This window comes from Chiloscyllium plagiosum, unplaced genomic scaffold (genome assembly GCF_037043375.1).
Source record: "Chiloscyllium plagiosum isolate Xiang-an unplaced genomic scaffold, Cpla_swu_hap1 HiC_scaffold_18, whole genome shotgun sequence".
Classification (NCBI taxonomy): domain Eukaryota; kingdom Metazoa; phylum Chordata; class Chondrichthyes; order Orectolobiformes; family Hemiscylliidae; genus Chiloscyllium; species Chiloscyllium plagiosum.
Window position 1 is genome coordinate 106,080,783 of NW_028270156.1, and position 14,765 is coordinate 106,095,547.

The window sequence follows — 14,765 nt, forward strand, 5'->3', positions numbered from 1 at the left end:
TCGAAACATTTATTGTGATAAAAATTACATTAATAAAATTGACATGACGCTTCAAGAAAACTATTGGAAGCATATAACTCTTGCATTGCCTTCATTTTTGAACGAAATCATTTTTTTTCAATTGTTGCTGAATGATTTTTTTCACATTATACAGGTAAGTTTTATGCTTTAATTTTCAGTTTCTTAATTGTAATGAATATCTAATCAAAACCAGAGCAAAGTGCTTTCAAAGTATTAAGTCTATTTATCTGTCAGGATTATAAAGGCATTTATCAAATACAATAATTACACAACAGTTTTACTTAGACTTTGTAAAAATGCAGTGATTTTTAAAATTTCTTTCATTATTTCTTATTGTCAATGCTACGATATTAATACCTATTTGTTCAGGCCAATCCAAAAATAAAACGACCAATAATATCCCTTGCAAAATTCTTTGTAAATATATGATTTTTGCTCATTTGAAAGATAACAATTATCTTATCCTTTCAAATTCAGAGAGCTCCAAATATCTTTCCCTGCAATATTACTCTTCATTTCTAGATATTACTCAGTCTAATATCAAGTTGAGATATCTCATTATTCTCAAATTCATGAATATGATTTTTAAAATCCCTTTGTTGCTAATAGATCTTATTTAAAATAATTTTGCAATCCATTAAGGGATACAAATGTAGAATTATGCTTCCGTACTGCAAGGACATTGCAAAGTACAATCTCTCAATCATTGTGAATATTGTATTTATTTTAAACATGGAAAAATTTTAAATTGATTTGATTATAACTTACTTCGATGCTGACAATTACTGTATATCCAATCACAATATCAGTAGATTATATGGACGTATCATCGTTTAGTCCAATAATCACAGTATCTGCTATATACTTTCTTCTGGACACTAATTCCATTCAATCAATATTCCTCGGAAAATATTTGAGAATGTTGCAGTCATAAAGCTGGAATATACAAAGTCATGATAGTCACTAATTTTCTCTTGTTCTGTAGATCTTAGTTAAAACAACACATAGAATGTTATGTTCCAGTGATATAAATATGAGAAAAGATCAATTACTTCTTTAGTAAAATAAACAAATGCCACTTGATATTATTTATCATTTTCTAAATTACTGGTCAGTTTATGAATTGTGTGAGATTTGATTTTAGCTTTCCAGTCATCTATTTATATTGAATGTGACATTGAAATGGTGTGAAAATATCAGGTTGTGTTCATTTGAAAATTGGATTTGCAAACTCTCACTTATCCCATTGATTGCATGATGGTTTAAGAAAGTTTCACTCAGCAATCCTAGTAAATATAAAAAACTGTCTGATTTTAAATAATTTCATTCACACCCAATTATCAATCTGTTCCTAATTCATGTAAATATCTCAATTTTATCGAAACCAGTGTTCATGCTAAACAGTACACATAGAGCTACACAAAGACTTTCATCACCATCTGATTATTGTTCAGTAGAATAACCAGAGTATGATCCTTTTTGCTCCTGAAACCAATGACAAGCGTTTGTTTACTATTCCACGCAACAAGAGCAATTGATATCTTCTATTTCAGTTCAGTAGTTAAAGATGACTTATGTTGCTTAAAACAATGCTTCTACTTTATCACAGATATTGACTGTAATACAATCATGTAAACAACAAACGTTTTGTCATTCTAAAAATCTTTAAGTGTACTTATTTTAACTTTGTGTGATATTTCAAGAGATATTTCAAATTACAACCATTTTTGTTGCATAATTCAGCAAACCTAAATTTTGAATTTGTGGAAGTATTCGTTTTTTGCAAAATGGAAGTAGTCTTCAGTTTATATAACACATAAAATGACTGTTTTATTTTCAAATCATGCTCTCTGCAAAATGATTATTGGTTTCATTTCATTGTAAGGAAAGAACTGATTTGAACATGTTGTTTTTTTGTCTTTTCTATTCATCATTGTACAATAATGACACAATTATTAGAATTTCTTTATATACCAAATGTCATTGCATCATTTGTTCACTTTCATGCTCACTTTCATTATCTATCAATTTTCTTCCAAATTTAAATGCCTGAACTCTGATCATAATATTAATCATCTAAATTAAAATAACATGACTCTATCACGAAACCATTTGATGGAAATTCATATTTCTTGTGTTATCTGTATTCTTTAGTAAAGAAAGAAAACATTGTTCTATAATCACTGAATGGCTCACTTTTTCTTCAATTCATAAAGCTAGTTACTATATTTTATTCCACAATTTACCAATTTTAATAAATATCCAATCAACATCACAGCAAAGTGTTTTTGAAATGTTGAATCATTTTAATTGCTCATAAGACCATAAGACATAGGAGCGGAAGTAAGGCCATTCAGCCCATTGAGTCCAGTCCGCCATTCAATCATGGCTGATGGGCATTTCAACTCCACTTACCCGCATTCTCCCCGTAGCCCTTAATTCCTTGTGACATCAAGAATTTATCAATTTCTGCCTTGAAGACATTTAGCATTCCAGCCAATATTACAACATTAATTATTAAGTCACTGTCATGACAATAATTGAGCAATTATTTAAGAAAGTCTTTTGAACAAGTAAAATGAGATTCACATTTTAATTTAACCAATTGTTTCTGAGTACCAACACTGCAATATGAAACTTTTTTTTCAGGTCAAGTATCCCACAATGGATCCAAGGACTTCCCATCCAACATTAATTGTAAATGTCTAATTGTTGCTTACCTGAATGATCCCCATAATCACAGTCTTTAAATTCACAGACCAGCAATTACTTTTCACTGCAATAATTCCTGTTTGTTTGCACATATTCCTCAGTCACATAGCAAAACGAGATTACTCATTATTTCTAAATTCATTGATCGAATTTTATAATCCAGTTGTTGCTCATACGTAACAATTATTCGATCCAGTACGTGCCGTACATGTGGAATTTCGGCTCTTTATATGAATAACTAAATATATTGTAGTGTACAATCTCTCAATCATTGTTAATATTAATTCTTATTTTACCCGCGGAAACATAGTTGAATTCATTTCAATACACTTCACTTCGATGCGAACACTGATTGTATTTTTAATTACAATAAGATTTAAGTATTTTTCATGCAACAAAATCATGTAAAATTCCTGAGTTTTGTTAAGTCAAATGAAAAAGAATTAACATATCTGTATTGTTTCATTAAACAATGACAATGCATTTTAAATTTTTCAAAGTTGAGCATTTTTGCAAAGAATTGATGTTGTCTTCAGCTGAATAATTGCATTGAATGACTAATTCACAGAATCTGCTGTTTATTCTCTTCGAGTTCCCAAGAAACCAAATTAACTAATTCTGCAGGTTCTAAATTCCTGGAAAGTATTTGAGAGTGTTGCAGTCTTAAAGATGAAGCAGTCTATGTGAACGTACTGTTTTTTTTTATTGGAACGAGCGTAATTCAAACATTTTAGACACATAAATCGCTATTCTGTAGTGTTACTAAGATGGAAAGCAAGTCTATATCTTCATCAGTAAAATAAACAAATGCCAATTCCCGTTATTCATTAGTTAGCTATTTCCCAAATTTGTTGTTAAACAATGCAATTCACCTGAATATTGTTGTGTCTTTTGACTATCATAATTTTATAATTATTGTTCATTCATGATTTGTCAGGGAGTTTTTTTTTTTTGTTTTCCATTCACCTATTCATATTGAATGTAAGATTAAGACGCTTTGGCAATATCAGAGATTATTCATTTGGAATTTGACTTTGCACGTCTCTCACTTATCTCACTTGTTGCATGGGGGCTGGGGGTTGAGAACAGATGATCAGTGGTTAGCAGTCCTGTCTTACAGCGTTGTGCATTGGGATTCAATGCTATCTTCGGTCACATGTCTGTGTGGAGTTTGCAATGTTCTGGTTTTCTCCCACAAACCAAAGATGAGCAGGTTAGGTAAATTGGCTATGTTCTGTTCAGGGATGTGTAGGTTAGGTGCATTAGTCAGGGGTAAATGTCCAGTAATTTGAGAGCAGAATGGTTCTAAGTGGATTATGCTTTGAAAGGTCATCATAGACTTGTTGGGCCAATGGCCTGCTTCCACACAGTCGGGATTCCGTAAACTTAGAATTGTGTTTCGTTAAACAAAACTGACATTTTTTAAAAAATGTTACCTTTAAAACTTATCTTTAACTGTCAATTGTCAATCTTGTAAACTATCTCAATGTTATTGAAATCAATGTTCAAACAAAACACTGCACAGAAAGCCACACAAAGATCTTCATGACCATCTAATTACTGTTCAGTGGAATAATCACAGTAAATATCTTATTGTTGCTGTGGTTCTGTTCGCCGAGCTGGAAGTTTTTGTTGCAAACGTTTCGTCCCCTGTCTAGGTGACATCCTCAGTGATTGGGAGCCTCCTGTGAAGCGCTTCTGTGGTGTTTCCTCTTGCATGACATTCTTGTATCTTGAGTATTCATGAAAAATGTGCAACATGTCCTTGGATGTAGAGTGTGTTTCATATTGTCTGTAGGAACTTGCAGAAGGATGTTAGTGAATTGTCTTTGAATCAAGTTCTAAGCCAACCGAATGAGAAGCCCTGTGATAGCGATACTGTAACATTTTCTGTAAACAACGCAGCGAACCACGGAAACCCAGTTTTCAATCAAGTCTATTTTGCACAACATTTTTCTCTGTCCCATTAAATCAGTGAGTATTAAAAGGACTCAGTCCCGGTCCTGGTCATTGTGACCAAATGTTCAAGGCAATAAATGGCAATGATAATGATGCTTGACATTGACAGGTCTATTTCTACTCACTAGTCACATTGTATTACAGATCACGTGAGCAGAGGATAGGATGATCCTTCTGGCACCCTGAGACAGTGCGACAATTAATCCCACATTGTTTGTCTCACTCCATACCATACACCATTTCGCCAGCGGACTGAGATAACCGGCTTCCATTTAATGCAAAGCTAAAACAAACAGCTCAGCACATTAACAATCTATAGTAGTTCATGGAGAACCAGCTGCTACACCTTTCAACACCACTAGCTCTTCTTACACTTAACATGTTCAGTTGCAGGTATTATGCTATTTCTTTCTGATGAACGTTAACTAATTCGCGAGTGTGTCACATTTGCCTTCTCATCCAGGCACTCCAGAATCCTTGTCCCTGTTAAATTGGCTCCTTGTGTGTCTGCACGTGTCCTGTCAAAACGCTGGAATCATCTTCTGAAATGTTTTTTTTTCTTCCTGATAAATCATCTCCAATTTCAATAACTGGCAGAATAAAAATTACCTGCTGTCAACGTCTTTGTCGCTCCTTGCTGGTTTTGAAGCTCTAACGTCATACACTCACCTGAACGAGGGAAGTTCCCTCCTAGTTACCCTTAGCAACCTCACACCCGCTGGAAAACCTCCATTAGGACACAACTCAGTTATTCCCGATTTGTGTTGCGTGATTCTTCATCTATTCCCCCATCCCTTTAAACCCCTTCTTTTATTTTCTCGTGGCTTTATCTCCCAGGAAATCTCATTTCCGTCATCTCTAACGATTTTATATCGAGGGAACTCTGATCATATCCTTCCTAATCATATTCCACCCCCCAAACCACGTGTACTTCATCATGTCTTTATATACCATTAAATTTCGTCCTGAGGAATGATGCTGGGTCCAATTCAACTCATGAAAACTTACCACTATGCTATGCAATCTGATTACCTGTACAATAAAGATGAGGGCGATTTCATTTCCAGCTGAATCGGTTGGCTGCAGCAACATTGGCTCAAATCGCAGTCACATAGGTGATTGTTGTTCTTATTTTTATTTCTTCTGAACGTGTGCTGAAGTAACACAGTGAGGAATCAATTAATATTGTCAGACATACATAAGCGGTGTGTTAAATCTGAGATTATGAGAATAGTGCAGTTTTGATGAACATACCAGAGATTGTTCAAATCTCAGGCACATGAGATTGACAGAGAGCGATGTTGAGCGACATAGATTGTCTTGGCAAATGCCAGTGTTATGAAGTTGTAAGTGTAATGTACTTTTAATGGCGCTGAAATGTCTGGCTAGCACAAGGAGTCCAGAACAAGGTAACAACATAACATTTGGTCGAAACAACTAAGAGCTGTGTTACATGGATACAAAAAAAATACGAATTTGACCAATCAGTTTAAATTATGCCCCAATCAAGTTACAATTTGGTATTTTTTCAATGTTAAAACCAATGAAACGATCCAACGTTTTGTGGGACAAATATCGGACATTTTTAACAGTTACCCAGGGCGGCAAAGAACAGCAAAGAGAGCAGTTGAAAGACCAACAGTTGTAGGGTGTTAGTAAAATCTTCAAGAGGTGCCCATCTGGAAAAATAGATTGCATAGAAGAAATGCATCAACACCGACCTGGAGAAATAAATCTACAGAGTAAGATACAAAGAAAAGATTCGCCAACTGACTGGTTTTGAATTGTAATTTTTTTGTAAATGTTAATGAAATCTGGTTTGGGGAAGGTATTGTAGAGGAGAAGGTTAAATACCAGTTTAGAGAAAGGCGTTGAAAGTAACTGTAAGTTGATTATTCTGTTTCAAATATCAAAATATAATGTTATTTTTATCTTTAAATAATGATTTTTTGGACAATTCTTTGCCTATTGAATTTTAACAGAAGACAGCACGGACGAATCCTTTCTGTTTTGATGGTTTTCATCAGCAGAGGGGGTTTACCCCGTCACGCAACGCCAGTTTCTGTTGTTGCTTTGTAGTTTCGCTCATTTGTGCATTTTGCCTCATTAACGATCTTGAAGTTGTCCCCTCCACACAAAAGGTCCGTGCTTTTGCGCCATTGCACAAAATGTGCAGTGTGTCAAAGCGACAGGGCTCCGTACAATAACAATCGACGCTGTTTCAATCTATCTATCCTGATATTGACCCATGGAAACACCTCTACGTACTCTCCTCCAGTCTGGAAAACAATCCCTTCACAGAAAATGTTATATCCCTCTCTCAAGGGGCTTTTCATTCCATGGCATTCAATTCCTCACAGAATCGGTTTCAACAGATTTTGTCACTCAGTCATTCCTTTGTTTGTGCTCAAATCCTCTGAGCAGAGCGTCACAGTTGGAGCATGATGAGCCCATAACCCAGAGGGCTGACCATACTCTGTGAACTATAGTCTCCTCTTCATCTTTTGACTAACAGCAGGTAGATGTATCTATGCTCTGCAAAATTTTCACGCCTGTTTTAAGAAGCGAGATAAACAGTTCCTGGTTCCTGCTTTTGTTGTCACACAGACCAAGATTGTAAATGTTGCGAACATGCACTGGTCAAGACTGTCTGCTCTGAGGGGTGTTAAGAGGATGGTCAGAAACGGTATCTTCTGTTCCCTGTCACTCTGTGATGATTTGAGCTGTGAAATTTATTCTCTGAGCTTGTGGTAACGTGATAAAGTTTATACATTTCAGGTGCAGTGTGCCTGAGCGACAGGATATGCAGCAGTAACATTCCATGCTGATTCAGACAGCAGAGGCCTTGCTGTAACTTTGAGGAGGACACAGACACCGTTCCCGATGACTGGGAGAGATACTCTCTTTCCCTGTAATTCTGCTTCAGAAGGTTTCATCTATTTCAGATGGCGTTATTTGCACAAGGTTCCCAAAAGAAAATGGGTTCCTGTGCATCGCGAACTCCCTTTTGTACAGCTTTCCACAATTTGCATAACTCCTACTCCTTCTTGCCGCCTCCCCCGATCCCCAAACCTGTTTTTAATATGGAGCTGAAGAGCACGTTCACAATTCTCTCCCACGACACTGATTGCCATGCCACACGCCAAACGAAAAGCTGAAGATTGTGGGAAACTGCTGTGGTCAGCGCTAACAGAGCGGCCCAGCGGGAGCCTATTGGGCTCATAACCCGGAAATTAATGGATTGAAAACATCCTCTGCTCGTTGACAATTCCAGGTGTCAGTGTGTGTACTGTCCCCGTTCGTGTTCCTCGATAACATAGCTCCATTCTACGTATTGCATGTTGTTTCACTTTCCGCTTCCTTTCACTCAATGTATCTGAAATGAATGTTTCGTTATGATACACCCGCCAAATTTACACCGGTGAGGAAATACACTTGTGAAGGTCTGGACGCTCTTTTCCTGTTGTCTGTCGGTCCGCTCTGATCTGATTCGCAAAATCATTTGCCAGAGCTGTGAATAAACTGGTGAAGGTGAGATATATCAGTTGTAGAGTGCTCTATGCGCATGACGCCCTGCAGTTATTCCTTACGCTGGTTCGCACAGCAGTGTCCTTCCCGTGAAATGAAAAGTCGTGAGTGACAATTGGATCAACTTGTTGGAGACAGCATTATGACACTGACACAATACCATATTATTAGGACATAGATCGCCAATTATGAATAACCACAGAGATATACAAGCTACAGAGATTCGCCCAGGACTCGATGGGCTGACCAGCTTCAGTCGGCGTATGAGTGACGCCACACGTTAATGTTGTCCATCTTCCTGTCTCTGGGACAGAGTGGCTGATGGTGAAACAGTGTTTCATCTTAACCTTCCCTTCTGCGTTAGACTGTCTGCAGCCCCGCAGCTCAGGGCTGTGGGGATGAAACTGAGGGTTTCATTCGCATTTTCTTCATTTGGGACAGTTGGGGCTCAGGTGTTAACTGCTGCCCGATTGCAGCATAGAAAATGATGTCACTGTTACAAAAACCTTCCTGCAGGATTGCTGTGTGAAGATGGAGTCTGAACAGCAAACAGGCTGCACAAAAATGCCCTCACATGAATTTACCTGATGGTAGAGAATCCGGAGAACATTCTGTCTTTCCCAACAGACAACTCTCAGATAAATGATATTTTCAAGAAGTTTCCAAACAAACTTGCAGATTTCCAGCACTTGATGGAACTGGCTGTGCCGATCAGAGCGAGCTTGAGGGCACACCCACGCTTGCCTCCCCTCACACTGCCTGCCATTGGAGGGAAATAGCTGAAAACTCTGCCGATGGAGTCCAAGCGGAAGGGATAAACAGCATTGTCCCGTGAACAAGGAGACGGAATAAGAAGGCGATATTCTTGAAACTCTTTGGAGCTTAGAAATCCGAGAGCAAAGTGAAATGTAGTTAGATCTGAGCGACTTTGAGCTGGTTTGGTGTTGGAAACGTAAGAATGTCACGTGTTTCGGGCATGATCGTCGCTTCGTAGCTTGAGTTAATACTGACATGTGAGAATTTCTTACTTCATGTCGCCATCGAGCCTTGGTTGTTTGATTTCACTTTGCCCGGTCGTCCTATCAACTGTTTGATAAAAATAAGGTGTAAATCATGAAGTGCACCCCTAGAAATAACGTCGAGTTCTGGGGTAATAAGTGTCATTGTAGTGGGCATGGCACAGTACCACATGCGGTAAAAGTGAAACAAGTGTTTCAGGATGCTCACCCACACAATCTCACTCTGAATAATTCCACCATCTGGATGTTTGCACAGTTCTGGGTTTGAACCTTTCGGAAGTGGGGACGGGAAAGGATTGGAAACAGCGCTGAACAAGTTGATGGGAATGGTCTGGTATCTGAGGAATATCAACAATAAAGGTTATTTGGAAAATTGGGACAGTATTCCTTGGAGAGTAGAAGGTCGAAAGCTGGCCTTGTTAAACCACATGAGTGGGATAGACAGAGGAAATAAGGAAGGGAGAATGCTCCCCACGCCTGAAAGGGTCGAGAATGATTCGGCAGATATTTAAAGTCATTAGTAAACGTAGAAAAATGTACATGAGGAGAACCGTTCTCACATAGGCAGTGGTTAGGGTCTGTATACCACTGCCTGACATTGACAAAGACGCAGTTTCAATTGAGTTATTTAAAAACATTTTTATGTTTATGTTGAAAGGAAACGTGTGGAGAGTTACAGGGAGAAGGCAAGAGAATGATCCCAAAAAAGAAACACATTTATCTTTGTGGAGAGCCAGCACAGCTAAGATGGTTTGTGACACATTTGTGATTCTGAGTGGAATCACAGTTAGACCAACAGAATGTAGGGAGTTAAACAACGTTGATATTGGCAAAGCCGGGACACATCTGCACAACATAATATTATCCAGAACGTATAGGTCACAGAGAGGATTGCGCTGCCTGATAATCCTGCAGATCAGACACAGCACCCTTCATTCCTCAGAGGAGGTCAGGGCTCTGTAGCGTGGCCAAGCAGCCTCAGTCGCAGGATTCAGGTTCCAATTTGGCTAGTGGTGGAGGTTTCAATCCCACTGCTGCAATTTCCGTCGCATCAGCTGCAGCGTGTTAAAGTGCCCTGGTCAAAGGACAACTGCGGGTCTGTCTCTTTTGGAGAATAAACTGCAGTGTGGGAGAGTGCAGAATTTCTCCAAGAGGTCAGTGTCCGTGCTGTCATGACGTGTTCGCCTTCCACACGGTAAATCGCGGGCTCAAGCAGCTCTCTTGCTGCTGTTTCGTTCCAGGCAAGTTGAGTTTTCACTGGAACTGAAGAGAGACTGTTGTTTCATTGCTGTTGTGAAACAAAGTCCTGCAGTGACTCTTCTCGCCGTTATTTGGTGTTCTGGCGCAAGGGAAAATGTTTCCAATGAATTGCGATGTCATATGTTCTTAAATTTCTCTCTTTTCCTTCTTTTCTGTCCTGGGGATGGCGGAAGGGAAAACTAATCTAATCGAGACTGTGATTGATGAAATTGACTTTCTATGGCCTATTCTTATTGTGTTCGTTCTTTCTCTCTTTTCAGCACTTTCTGGGAAGTGGTGGTGCACTAAGGCTCCAGTATGTTTGAAAGAATAATTTGGAATTGCCATGTTGTTAGTTGTGAGATTACTTTATAACTCATGCCCTCACATTTAGCATTCATGCATCTCTGTGTCTGAAAATGCATTAGGTATGCCAGTTTTGTTTGTGTTCCGTGTTAACTACTCTCTGTTTTGCAATTCGCTCAATACATTTCGAGATAACACGGTTTGTGAGATAACTTCCAGCAGCAAAAATCCTCAACTGAGGATCCGGGACTATCTCACGAAGTATGGTCAGTCGGGACAAAAGTAAGGAAGTCTTTCAGTTCTGCAGTGTTTAACAATGCTACCTTTCCGTTGAACAGTCGAATAGACTAAACTATTGCGCCACAGCCAGTGATGGCTAGCCCCGCTAATAGTAATCCTTGAAAGCGGGTGCAAGCAACACAACGTTGCTTGATGGACGAGAACGGAGATTTCCTGTTTGCTTTCCCATCAGCTTTGAGTTTACTCGCGCAAATCGATTCTCAGGGTGAAAAATAATGCAATTCCATTTTAAGTACTGGGCGAAACGTTGTTAAGTGTTTCTCCAACCTGCTTCTGAACATACGCCATTCCGTTTAAGAGTGTAGTTCCCGCGTTCTAATCCTGCCACAAAAAGCAGTGACGCATTTGCATTCCTTGCACAGATGGTCCTTTTCAAAGCCAAGGAGAAAGCTGATGTGCTGGTGTCACGGTGCACCATGGATTCATAATGTAGCCTCTCTGTCAAATATACCCCAAAGTCGTCTCTGAAAGGTCTCATTTTGAAGCTGTCTGCCGTTATTCAACGTGCGAGAGTTAGCACCAGAAGTCCTGAATCATGCTTTCGCACGTTAGCGGCTCATTCCGTCAGCAAAGCAATGAATGAATTTACAGTTTCAGAGGAACCTCTGGACTTGTGCTGTCATAGCGTCACTCATATTAAGGTGTGCCCCGAGATCTAAGTCATGTTGGAACTGAGACTGCGGAAATAACAGACAGGTTACCGAATGGCATTGCATCTATTTGGTTTTCTTTAAATCACAGAAAGCAGGAAAGTGTAAACGGGGAGTGAGTGGCAGAGGGGAGGGGGGAAGCCGGATAACAAAGTGAGGCAGTTGCACCTCTGGTGAAACTCTTTCATTGTGATTCACTCAACAATTAGAGACATGAAGGTGACTCAGGCGGGAGAGCTTTTTACATCGAGAATAAAGAGCACTCACGTACATTTAGCACCTCTTTGACATCTTCTGGAGTGGGGAGTGGGGTAATCACCTTTTGACTTCTGTTGCTATGTTCAGAAACTGCCTTTTAGATTGACGTGAACAGACACTGCATCTATAATAAGCACCATGGAATTTCGTAAAATTTACTGAGTCGCTTCCCATCGATTCCCACATAGGGTTCCAACTCAGCTGGCAGCCATGTCGCTCATGTCCTGGTGAAGACATCTCTGCAGCAAGTTGCACGGTTAATGTAACAGACAAGGAAAGTGCCAAATCATACTGGCACCGAGGTATGAGCATGCTGACATTGTGATCTATCTTCTCGGATTGGACTGCTACCGCGGCTTTTCAGGTAGAAAACATTCTTTGGGACACTTATTCTGCAAAATAGTCCCGGTGACTGAAACTATGCTGCACGGTATGATGTGGAACTCGGCATACTCACTTATGTGCATTTTCCCTGAAGTCCAGTGTGTTTCATGTTCCGTGTTAATGTGAAAGTTGTTCTGTTTCGACCAATGGGTGAAATCATTTCCTAAAGCAAGAATCGACATTCCAGTAATGTCATGGCTATTTTATCAAATCAAAACATGCATTCTCACACTCGCATATACATTTGTAGCTGAAAAGAGTCTCAGAAGATAGATTCAGCTTTCCATTGATTTTTGTGTGGATTGATGGGCTACCTTTATCTGTTGCGAAATTGATCTTGTAGTCGTGCATATCCGAGCTGCGATGCGAGCAGGACAGGGATCACGGAATGCTTTCCCTGTGAGTTTACTTCTATTATTTTGCAGGAGCACAATTGAAAATGTATGAATATAGATGGCACGCGTTCGGGTGTTACCGTGGCCGAGCGGTCTAAGGCGCTGGAACCAGGTTCCAGTCTCTAAGGGGGCGTCGCCTCCAATCCCACCACTGCCATTTCTGTGGGCCAACAACAAAGCTACAGCATGTTTAACTGCTGTGTTCAAAGCAAACAAAAAAAACCCCAGAACTGGTGGGTTTGCTACTTGAAGAATTAACTGCGGTGTGGGAGAGTGCAGACTCTCTCAAAGGGATCAGTGTTCATGTTGTCATGATCGTGCTCGCCGCCCACACGATAAATTGTAGGCTCAAGCATCTCTACTGCTGCTGTTTTGTTCCAGACAAGTTGAGTTTTCACTGGAACCGAAGAGAGACCGTTATTTCATCGCTATAGTGAAACAAAATTCTATAGTGACTCTACTAGCCATTATTTTCTGTTTTGGTGAATGAGAAAATGATTCCAATGAATTTCGATGTCATATGTTCTTACATTTCTACCATTTCCTTCATTTCTGTCCTGGAGACGGCGGAAGGGAAAGGTAATCTAATCAAGAATGTGGTTGGTGAAATTCACTTTTCATGGCCCATTCTTTTTGTATTCTTTCTTTCTCTCTTTTCAGCACTTTCTGGGAAGTGGCGGTGCACTAAGGCTCCAGGATGTTTGCAAGAGCAGTCTGGAATTCCCCTGCTGTCAGTTGTAAGATTAGTATATGGCTCAAGCGCCTGGTTGTGCCCGCCAGAAACTACACTCGTCTTTCCTGACCCTCTCTGCTCCTGCATATCAACTACCCCTTCATCCTCCACCCATTCTCTGGTGGGTGCTGTTGCCAAGCCGTTTTGTCTGTCAATTTCACTGCCCAGCTTTCACCTCCCCCCCCCCCCCCCCCCCCCCCCCAGTTTCAGCATCAACACATCCTCCACTCATGGACTCACATCTGGAGCTCAACTCCCCACTAACCATCACTGGCAGATACTTTTTCAGACCACAGGGTGTTGCAGCGGACGTGCAACTCAGCGCAGAGCAGGCTGCACTGGCCTGTAAATACCCTTTATAATTTAGAATACACAGCACCCCAAAGATTTCACAACCATGATAAGGCGTGTCGCACAACCAACAATACATTTCACACCGTTTGGGCAAGACACAGACCCCTTCGTAGAGCTTGCACTGATTGGGAATGGCGAGTTGTGTGTGCGCTGTGATCCCGCATTCCTACAAACTACTTTTACAAAACAAGGCACAGACGCTGCCTCTTCCTCCGAGAGCCAACTCTTATTAGGTGATCTCCCATAATCACTGTAGGCACAGCAATAGAACTATGCAGGCCAGCTATTGTCCTCCGAAACACATACAGTTACTCTCAGACAGGGAACAATCCTGCCATCAATACAACAATACCCGATTCACCGGCAGCAGTATTGGGAATCAAACTAGTTATGGAATCAACTTTTCAACAAGGAATCCTCCTGCCCACAACCAGTCCATGCAACACTCCCTTCTTACCTATCCCAAAGCTTGCAAGATCACGAAAATGGTGTTTTGTGCAAGGTCTTAGGGCTGTCAATGCCATTGTTGTTCCCTGCTTCCCAGTAGTCCCGGACACAAATGCTCTCCTGACCAGTATCCCCGCCTCCTCCAGCTGATATTCTTGTCATCGACCTTTGCTCAGCCTCATTCTCCTTTAAGTTGCCCCCTGAACCTTTATGTTTTTACATATCGCGGCTGCCAAAATACATAGACTGGTTTTTTCCTAAGGGTATTCGGAGAGTCCCACAGTTTATGCTGCTGCGTTATTCCTCACCCTGTCCACCCTTCACCTACCATGCCACAGCATCTTCCTCCAATATGCGGATGGCTTGCTATTGGCTTCCACCTCCGCTACTGCATGCAAGTAGTTTACGGTGGCCTTGCTCTGCAGTCTGGCACAGGATGGGCATAGGGTGTTTATCAAGA